Source organism: Arachis ipaensis, chromosome B02 (genome assembly GCF_000816755.2).
Source record: "Arachis ipaensis cultivar K30076 chromosome B02, Araip1.1, whole genome shotgun sequence".
Lineage (NCBI taxonomy): Eukaryota > Viridiplantae > Streptophyta > Magnoliopsida > Fabales > Fabaceae > Arachis > Arachis ipaensis.
Window position 1 is genome coordinate 104,549,444 of NC_029786.2, and position 9,532 is coordinate 104,558,975.

At 34.0% G+C, this 9,532-nt stretch overlaps 1 pseudogene; it reads right to left on the bottom strand.

The window, feature by feature from the left end:
• LOC107627952 lies at nt 7,241–9,500 on the bottom strand (annotated as a pseudogene).

Sequence of the window (9,532 nt, forward strand, 5' to 3'; positions counted from 1 at the left end):
TGACGATGTCAGATGACAATTACGGAATTACCATCGGTGAAAATTTTCACCTTTTCATTTTATTTTCAACAGTGTTATGTTACGTGTACACCTAAAATACATATTAAAATATAAATACACATTGAAAATAAATTAAATTATATATATTTATACACAAATATATTGGTAGCTGATTTTAATGATTAATTTTAACTTAAAAATAGTATTTTCCTTTTCGATAATATTATTTCAACATACAATTAGTTTCCACAAATCTTTTTTTTTTGGACTTGGTTTCTNTGAAAATAAATTAAATTATATATATTTATACACAAATATATTGGTAGCTGATTTTAATGATTAATTTTAACTTACAAATAGTATTTTCCTTTTCGATAATATTATTTCAACATACAATTAGTTTCCACAAATCTTTTTTTTTTGGACTTGGTTTCTACAAGTCTTGTTCATTATTATTGAAAAAGAAATAAAAATTGTAACACATTACCAAATAAATACTTTTTTTTTTTGGTATTTGAAGGCCCAAATATTAATGAAGTCTCTTATATTAACTTCTATAAAGAAAATGGTGTGTTGGGACTAAAGGCCCAAACTGGTGGAGATAAATGATAAAGAAATAGATTTTTTTTTGTAAAATAAATACAAAAAATTTTTAAATTACGAATTTCACTTTGTGCATGCAGTAACCGACAAACTCTTAAATAAAGCTCAATATTGCGATGGATGAGTCTTTGACTTGTCGAATTAGAAGATACCGTGAGAAAAAAAGAACATAATTTTGAGAGTTTTTACCGATTTTCGTAATATGTTTTATCTCGTTTACTTTGTAAAAGGAGATAAGTATAGGTGTATCTCATTTCCAATGTAAACGAGATAAGGTACAAATTCAGGTCTACGTATCACGTGTACACACGTGTTACATGGGGAAGAACGAACTCCATATATCTCATTTACACTGTAAAAAAAATATAAATGAATCTAATTTTGTTTACTGAGTAAACAAGATACATGCTAACTTAAAACGTTGACACTATAAATGAGATATAGTACGACAAAAATCAATCAGCTATAAAAGGATCTTCAAATCGTTGGTATTCTCCACAAAAATCTCTCCTTTTTTTTAATTTATTAAAAATGTCTAGTGGTAGTGGTTTCTTTGTTGTGATGGTATATCCAACTGTCACATGAGAAACAGTGATACTGGGATTATATTTGAGTATGAGAATCATGCGCTGCTGCGCACTCGGAGAGCAAATTCTTTGTCCGAGTTAGAAAGTCTGATATTGACGCACGTCGGTGATAGGAAGTAAAAAGAGGTTGGAAGAGTTGGGTATAAGATGCTAGCACTGATGGAAAATGGTATATTTTGGTTTCATCCATTTTGCCTCAATGGCGATGAGCATGTGCACCTAATACAAGAACAAAAAATCATTAACTGATTAATTAACGTAAAATAATAATTTAAATTGCCCGAAAATAGGTTCAAAAATTTGTAATGTGAATTAGAAAATTTTGAAGTGAGATTTGAATTCAGTAGAATTTTTCGAGTTGGGAAATATAATTTTCTACGAAATGTTGAGTAAAATCGTGTACCGATAAATTAGCCGGCAGTACCAGTTTAAGTCTGTCTAGTACTGTATAAGCATAATAAAAACTGTAGAAAAACTTAAGAAAATTATTAAAGTTGAAAATCGGACGATAATTCTAAAGTTTTGACCCAAAGTTAGGCCAAACGGGCCAAAAATGCTAACAGGTTGGATCGGGTCCGAGTTGAACCCAAACCCAACATATATAAACACTTAAATGAAGCCAATTCAGCCTCATTCACAAACATAACACAACCCTAGCAGCTGGTAAGGAGAAGAGAGAAGAGAAGAGAGGTTACTATTCATATTCATCTTAAATCACTCATAACTTGAGCTACGGTGCTTTGATTCGTGTCTCGTTTGCGGTCACGCTAAGCTCTTGCCGAGTCCGTTAGTTCTATCTAACCAAAGTGGTAAGAAACTCACTCTTTCTTGCCAAGTTCTCTCTTCCCAACAATTTCGAAAATTTGACTATAGTTGTTGACTGCTTTTTGTGATTTGGATATTTAGGTACCATCTAGCACTTGATTGCTATTGGGTTTTGCCTCAATCAACATTGAGTAAGGTGAGTGTATTCGAATCTCTTGTGATTTTATGTATATATGGAATTCTAGGTTGAATTATGGTAAATTATGTATATATAGGTTGAATTCTTGTGATTGGAGTGAAGTTGGTGGATTGGAGTTGCTTGTTGATTGACTTGGAGGCAAAGCTCATTGAACTTGGTTGTGGATTTTGGTGATTTGTGCATATTGAGAATCGGCTAAGGTATGATTTCAGTTTTTTCTATGTAATATGTAATGTTTCATGACACATAGACTAATGGACCTTAGGATAGGATTGAATTGGTTGTTGATAATTGTTGGATTGATGATGTCCGATGATTTTGATGAGATTATGATGTTATTGTTAATGAATGATGTTGAGTATTGATATTGGGGTTGAATAATGATAATTATGAGGATTGAAGATGATATATGATGAATGAGGTTTATGAATAGTTGAATTGTGCAAAATTATTAATATTGACATCTTGATTTGAAAGTTGTGGGTTTTGTTGAATTATGGTGGAAAGAGGTGGAAAGATTGAGTGAAATAGGTGTGAAAATGACTGAAGTGCAATAAAATAGTAATTTGTAGTGTGTGGTAGTATTTTTGATGAAATTGAGTAGGTTTTGATTGGTTTAGTTTTGAAAATTTGGGAACTAGAGAACTTTGATGATTTTGTGTAAAATCTTGTTTTTAACGAACTTTGGCAAGGCATAACTTGGCCTTTAGACCCCCATTTTTTAGAAACTTAGTTTAAGTGAAAGTTGGGTCCGAGAGCTTTAAGACGTTTGAAGAACGAATGGAAAATATTTTAAAACGAAAAAATTATACGCGTTTGAAGTTCGGTGCAAAAATCTAAAATTCTGCAGCTTTAAAATTTTTCTACGTCTGTTACAGCAAGCGTACGTGAACCTGTGCACGCGACGCAAGCATTCTCCTCTGTCTAGGATACCTCGCGTACGCGAGCACTAGCATGCATCCGCGAGCATGTGTTTTCAAGGCATGCGTATGCGAAAATTTGACACGCAACGCGGGCTTTTCATCTGAATTGGGACACTCGCGTACGCAAGTAAGATGCCGCGTACGTGGACGCCCACATTTCGACTTGTGCGTACGTGGGACAGGTTCGCGTACGCGAGATCCTTGTTTTGCTGAAAAATTGTTTTCTTCACTTTTCAAGGGTTCTCTAACTTTCTAAACTTCTTTAATTATCGTTTAAGGTTACTATTTAGTAATTAGGCCCTAAGACTAATAGAGATGATTTAGTGAATTAAATTGGTAAATTTTTGTATGAGTTTAGAATATGGAGACTTTGGTTTCTGAAGTTGTGGGTGAACGAGTGAAGTGCTATATTAGTGATGACTTTGAGAACTTGAAAGTTGATCATAACTTGTGAAATCAATGACTAATGATGGTTATAACGAGTCTGGGACTTAGAGAGAAATGAGTATGGTTAATGAGACTGATAACTTGAGGTTGGTTCTGATTGAGAGGCGATATGTAAGTGGTAAGAGTGTGCCGGACACTATATCCTTGGGTAATGTGAGGTCTATGACTAAGTATCTCGCTCGCATCCTTTCGATTCACAAGAGTGAGTCGGACACTATATCCATGGGAGGTACCCATTTATATCGTGACCAAAGGCAACATACCCATGGAAATGTGTCGGGTTGACAGTTGAACCGATAATGTGATATCACAGCCAATAGGATAGGCATTCATCATGTGCATTTACTATGTGGTTGTTTGCTTTGTTTACTTGCCTATATTGCCTAAGCATATAACATGCTTACTTGCTTCCTGATTTACTTGCTATACATAATTATTACTTGTGTATTACTTGTTTGCATATACTTGTGTATGTTATTGAGGTTGAGGAGGCTCGGTAAGCGGTGGCAATGAGATCGCATGGATGTTAGGCCGGCGAAGACTGTGGGACAACAATGTAAATGTTAGTTTAGAAATTCCTTAAGTAGAGACCTATTTAAGGATTTTGTTAAATTGTTTTATAAGCATGAATCTTATGTTTGATGTGAAGTTCTAGGATTGCCTTTGGCGTTCCGGAACCTTATATCTTACATTACTGGGCATTGTTACCATACTGAGAATCTCTAGTTCTCATACCATATGTTGTTATTTTTCAAATGTAGTTTGTAACCCACTTCGGTGAGTTGCGAGATGGTGACGGAGCAAAGGATCTTTTATCACCTTTTGTATTTTGATTATTCTGTTGTAATACTCTCTCTTTTGTATCTTCGACCTTGTTTCCTCAAAGGCTTATTTGAGAGACAAGTTGTATATGTTGTTTAACTTTCCAAAACTCTGTATTGTTTGTATATCACTAGTCGGCCTAAACTCTGCGGACTACGGCTAGAGTTCTTTTGACCATTATACTTATATATAACTATCTTGATTATTACTGTATTATGTTGTATCTTGTGCATTTACGCTTTTAGTTAATTGTATGAACGCTTCGAGCTTTTCTATCTCTGTTTTGAGCTTTATTTCTTCATCGGGCTTCTCGTATTATAAATTCCTTATATATCTACTATTGTATAAGCTTTAGAATTGTTGTGACACTTTGTTATCCTTTACTTTACGGCATGATGTAAGGCTTAGGGTAATAGCTGTTACACCTAAGGTTTGACGTCTACGGGAGAATTATGGTTGAACAAGTGATGGAGTTTTCTGCGGAGGTTCGTGATATTAGTGGTGGTGGTTCTGGTAGCTCGAATTTTGTCCAAGATGACCTACCTCTTGCACTGTGCTAGTCCAGTGGTAGACATAGACCTTGATGGTAAGGAGTCTGATGAAGAGTACATTGCCAATAGCCACGAAAGTGGCTCCTCTAGGGATGGTGACAAGGATAAGTTTATACCAAAGACTCCCATTGGTGGATCAGTTCGATACCTTTTGTCTACTTCGCAACCATTCCGGAGTTATCAGATGTACCCAATCACCACCATACTTTGAATTTGGACGCGATGCATGAGGTAACTCCATTTTCCAATATGGGGGCAGATGATTACAATATTGATGGTGGTGTGGAGTTTAGGGTTGGTCACCGATTTAGAAGCAGAGAGGCAGTACTGTAAGGCATGAAGAATTACAGCATTTGGAGAAGTGCCGAGTACCAAGTTGTGGAGTCGGATCGATTAAAATATCACGTGCGTTGCCGTTAATTTACTGATGATTGTCCTTGGAGTCTCCGTATCGTCCTCCGACAGAATCTCAGATACTGGTAAGTGTTACAGTATCTTAATGCATTACCTTATTTTTCATTCTTATTTTAGTTATAATATCATTTGATTATATTTTAAATCGTTAGAGAGGTACATAAATTCGACAGACTGCACACGTGTTTAGTCTCCATCATGTCTCAAAATCATCGACAGTTAGACATCCTAGATAGTAGCAGACGAGGCTTCTGTTTAAAAATAAAACTTCTTAAAAACTTGGATTTCAAGCTAAGTTCTCCGGCATATTCAAATTTAAAATGAAAAATATAAAATTCGACTCAAAGAAATAATATAACGTAATAACATGGATAAACAATAATTAATGAATTTCTTTTATTTATTTAACAAATCTAATAAACAGTTAATCAATAAATTAAATTAAGTTAACTAGTAAATTAACTTTTACTATAAATAAATTCGACACCCAGCAAATGTTAATAGCTTGTCAACTAACCTATTTTATGTTACCTAAAGATAATCCATTCTACTCATGTGTAAAAACACTAAATCTATAAAAGTACCATAATTATAATCACATACGCTTATTAATTTAAAAGATAAAAACACACTATCTTCGAAGTCGATCGCTCCAGCAATGTGCCAACTATTATTCAGGCGGTTGATATCGGAGTCTGTCGGTGCACACCATAACGTCCTAGCAACTCAAAAATATCAAGAAAACATCTGAAAAAGAGAGAAAAGAAGGTTAAGGGGGATGAAAAGTGGATCAAAAGGTGCTGCGAACGAGTTATATTTATAGCCGAACCTCAGCCTTATCTCATTTATAGAGTGAACGAGATAAGTATAGGTGTATCTCGTTTACACATATCTTGTTCACTCTATAAATGAGATAAGGTACGTGTTATGTGTACGCGTGATACGTAAACATGAGTTTGTGTTTTATCTCATTTACACTATAAACGAGATAAGTATGTTACAAAAATCGATAAAAACTCTTCCAATTATCTATTTTCGTAAATAAAATATTTATTTTATTTATTTAAAAAAAACCATAAAAATGAAAACACTTGGACTCTAAATGAAATGGGCAAAATCCAAAACTTAGGGATATTGAAACTTATCAGTTATCACATAACTATCAAAGAATAAATAAAATCCTAAATTTTATCTGAACCCAAATAACATGGCCTAGATTAACACCTTCGGTTTTAATAAATAAAACATAGCCAGTCCAAAAACCATCAAAAAAATAAATAAGTTTTTCCAAAGATTAAAAAAATGAAGAAAAAGATTGGCACACTTGCAGAGACAATCATGCATATTGTTAGAAAGCAATAATATTTTAATTAATATACATATTGATCTGATTTGATAATATCTTAGTATAACTTGGATTAGTTCATATTGATTTTTTTATTGGATTTTATCAATACGTTTAGATTTTATTTTTCAACAAAAAATGCAAATTTTTATATATCTCAATATATAGTATAAAATTATTCTATTATATTATGCCAATTTAGTATTATGTCTATAATTTTTCACTTATTTTCAGCTAGAATTTTAATATATACTTTTATTCATCAAATCACCATACTTATTTTGGACAATAGTTTTTCTCAGTTGTGGTGTGTATTATTTTAGAATTATAAGTTTTATTTTGCTGTAAGAAGTTTCTCATCCCCAAATATTACAATTTTCATTATGTTGAGGAACTCTTAGGCAGCAAAACATTGAGGAAACTGAGTTAAATAAATAAAAGCAAAAGTTCTATATCTATATGTGCATGGGTTCGTTCCTCACTCAAGCGACAAATGCAATGCACAAACATGTCTTTTCTTTTTTCTCTCAAATTAATTAATGCTTGAAATTTAAAAAAAAAAAAAGCTTATTTCAACTGGCTCCAAAATACACCATGCATAATGCAGCAACCATATCATCAATTTGTTCAGGAAATTAGTTCTTTCAGGTCATTTTAGAATTCAGAGTTTATCGTTTATCATGTGTATGTGGAATTAGGACATAATATAATAATAATGTCTCTAGCTAGAGGGAGGCGGGTCAAGTTTTCAAACTTATTAAAACTAGCACAAATTTTCCATCCATTTTATCCATATTAGTGATTGAGCAGCCAATGGCAGGCCTTTGCACTTTTCTAACAATTTTTCTACCAATTTTTTCTAAAGCCAAACGATTTCGGGATTCAGTAGGAAAGAATGCATGATTTGCAAACACCAACCAACATTGTTCAGCATCCAACAAACTCAAGTTGTGAGCTGGAATAGTTTTCACCATAGAAGCAACAGTATCAATGCGGGTTGTTACAAGAATCTTTCCTCCCTGACTTCCATATTGAAAGGCGTTTAGAAAAGTTTTCCAATCATCATAATGATTACTCCACATGTCATCCAGAACAACCAGAAAACTCTTCCCTGTTAGCACATTCCTCAAATGTTGAACAGAATTTAAGCCATTCATTTCACAAGACTTAGAAGTTACCTCCTCTATTACCATCTTTGTCACCTTAAGAACATTGAATTCTTCCCCAACACACACCCATGCTTTAACATTAAACTTCTGCTGCACTCTATCATCATTGTAAACCAATTGAGCCAAAGTAGTCTTTCCAATCCCACCCATGCCAACAAGTCTACAATGTCTTCCTTGTCTTTGTCCCTACCATATACATCAGACACCTTAACTAGAGACGTTGACGGAGTTCTCCATGACATGTTTTCCATCGGCATCTCTTTCAGGCCAAGAGTATCTTTTTGATTCACAATTGACTCTAGTCTACCAATGACATCTTCCATACTGGCAACCATCTCTCTATCTTTCATATTGAGAAAGCGAGATAGGAAGTTACCTGGATCCTTGTGAGTTGCAGCTTTGGTGGTGATTTCATCAAGGAAATCATCAGCCTCATAAAGAGCATCTTTGAGATCATCCAGCCAAACCTTCACCGGCCCTTCTTTGATTTGTCTCCGCTCAGCATCATTCAGCAGGGCTTCAGCACCACGCAGAGTGGTCTTCAACCTTCCAAGCAGCTTCTGGTCAATCTTCTTTCCTCGGATCCAGTTGACAATCGCAGGATCAGACATCTGGCCAAGGAAGTAAGAAAGGTAAGGGAAGCGATTTGTAGTAGTATGCACTCAAACTCAGAATTCTCTCACAAACACAAAGGGTAAGGAAGTGGTAGCAGTAGCAGTAGCATTAAAGTATTATTATAGTGAAAGTGTGATGCATGCTGGCATTATTAATAGTTTAATACTATACAAGTCTAATGCGTTCTCTACATAATCTTTTTTAGCAGTTACAAATGGTGTATCTTCACATCCATCCTTGCATTGGCGGCTTTACAACTACTAATAACATTCTCTAATTAAATGTGTCCATGCCAAATGACCCATGAAGATTACTTGCTAACTCTCCCAATTAATGTGCACTGACCCCATTTTCTTAAGGCTTTTGCTAGATGCTCTCACTCGCATCCTAACACTCGCACTAAACACATTTTGATTTCTAACGTATTCTACAGACTAAATGTCTCTAAGAAAAAGCTCTCCTGCCCCAAACTTTCTTTCTGCTGAATTATATTGACATGTTACCAAGATGCTGCTTCTTGTTTTATTCCTACAAAAGAATCCAACATGTTTGCTTCAATGATTGAGTAGATATTTCCAAACTTATTTCACACAATTTATTTTCATTAATTTTTATCTAATGTATTTTTGTAATGAGACTTATATTTTATTTTTAAATTGAATCCAGAATTTATTCAAGTATATATGCCTCTACTTCATAGTGAGAAATCCATTTTTCAAAAGCTTCTGATAAGCCAAACAATATAGCTAAAGGCTAAAGCTTCAACTATTTAGAGCATGTTTGGGTTGTTTGTCCACTATAAATATAGGTTAGGATACTCAACTTCATTAGTTATTGTCAATTTTTGCTTGACAATAAGGTTTGATTATCTCCAATTTTTTGGTGGAACCACCAAGGTGTCCTTCTACTTCTTACGAAGGAAATCTTGTTCCAGTATTAGAGATTGAAACCCAATCAACCTTATTGCAGCTAGGGAATGAAATGAAATCTGCACCCAAAGCATATGATTTGATTTTCAATTTAATTTTTGCACTACAACAATTAGAAAAAGAGAAAACCGAATTGAATTGTACATTTATTGAATGAAAATGA